Raw genomic sequence first — 1,811 nt, 5'->3', positions numbered from 1 at the left:
CTCCTTATTTCGTATTTTCTTCTTCCAAAATATTTTCTTTTATCATTTTTGAATTCTCTTTGTCATAAATTTTTTCTTATTATACGTTCCAAATATCATTTAATTTAGACATATATCGGCAAAATTTTTTTCCCGGTATATCAAGAAGTATATAAGTATAAAGATTCTTTTTCGATCAATTTCGGAAATTTATCCAGTATTCATCAGAAAAATTTATTTTCTGAGAATTAATAAAAATTAATTTTTCTATCCGTGGATGTGCCGAATATATTGTTTGAAGCTCATAAGATCACCACCTGCACCATAAGATAAACACCTACACCTAATCTGTTCATACAAAAATTTCTTTGACAGACAAGTAGGTTTAAGATATATTGGGTTGGCAAATAAGTTCGTTCGGTTTTTAATCGGAGTAGGTTTACTCGTTCTGCTATCTTTTCCACAGCGCTATCGCACAACGCGCTTGCGCAGCTGAAAAGCGACGTTCCACCTAACCTATTTGTAAACATACGCCGGTTAATACCAGAGTATTGCGTAATGCACGGTTGCAAATATGGAAGAAAAGAACGTCCATTTTCGCCATATTTTACTTTTTTATTTCAAAAAAGGCAAACGAGCTGTGGAAGCTCATAAGAAGATTTGTAATGTGTATGGGGACGATGCTTTAACAGAACGTGTGTGTCAAAAATGGTTTGCCAAATTCCGTTCTGGAGATTTTGATGTTAGTGACGCGTCCCGTTCTGGTCATCCAGCAGAGATTGATTCAGCTGTAATAAAGAATACCGTCGACAAAAATCCATCGCAAACAGTACGAGAGATTGCTACGACACTTAATATATCCCACACAAGTGTAGAAAACCATTTGCGTCAGTTGGGATACGTTTCTCGCCTCAATGTTTGGGTGCCGCACGAATTGACCGAGGCCAACTTAACCGCTCGCATTTCCATCTGCGACGCGCTGCTGAAACGCCAAGAAAACGATCCATTTTTGAAGCGGTTGGTTACGGGAGATGAAAAGTGGATCGTCTACGATAACGTAGTACGTAAAAGATCATGGGGAAGCAGCAGTGAACCACCACAAACAACCTCGAAGGCAGGATTGCACCCGAAGAAAATTATGCTCTCAGTGTGGTGGGATTATAAAGGTATCATTTATTATGAGCTCTTACCATCAGGCAGGACGATCGATTCAACTGTATATTGCTCTCAATTACCGAAATTGAATCAAGCAATACGTTCGAAGCGTCCAGAATTGGCAAATCGAAAAGGAGTCGTCTTCCACCATGACAATGCCAGACCCCATACTTCATTAACTATTCGGAACAAATTGTTAAGGCTTGGCTGGGATGTTTTGCCTCACCTTCCTTATTCACCGGCACCCTCTGATTATCATTTGTTCCGGTCGCTGCAAAATTCTCTGAACGGGAAAAACTTTGCTAATAATGAAGCTGTTAAAACGCAACTGGATCAGTTTTTTGCCGGTAAACCTCAGACGTTTTATGAATGTGGGATTATGAAATTGGCAAAAAGATGGCAAGAAGTCATAGAAAAGAATGGTCAATACATTATTGATTAGTATATATTTTGTATATTAAATAAATTGTATTTTATACCAGTCAAAAAAACCGAACGAACTTATTTGCCAACCCAATAGAATTTTTATTATTATTACATCATGACAGAGTCTGCTTCAATTCTATTTATGTAAAAACTGTAAAAAATATTCGATAGATCAGTAAGGCGGATGTGAAGCTGACGATAACATTTATACATACATATGCATTACACAGATACAAAAACACGCATCTACA

This window comes from Dinoponera quadriceps, unplaced genomic scaffold (assembly GCF_001313825.1).
Source record: "Dinoponera quadriceps isolate SergipeBrazil2010 unplaced genomic scaffold, ASM131382v1 scaffold46, whole genome shotgun sequence".
NCBI lineage: Eukaryota > Metazoa > Arthropoda > Insecta > Hymenoptera > Formicidae > Dinoponera > Dinoponera quadriceps.
Note: the sequence above shows the minus strand (reverse complement) of the source record.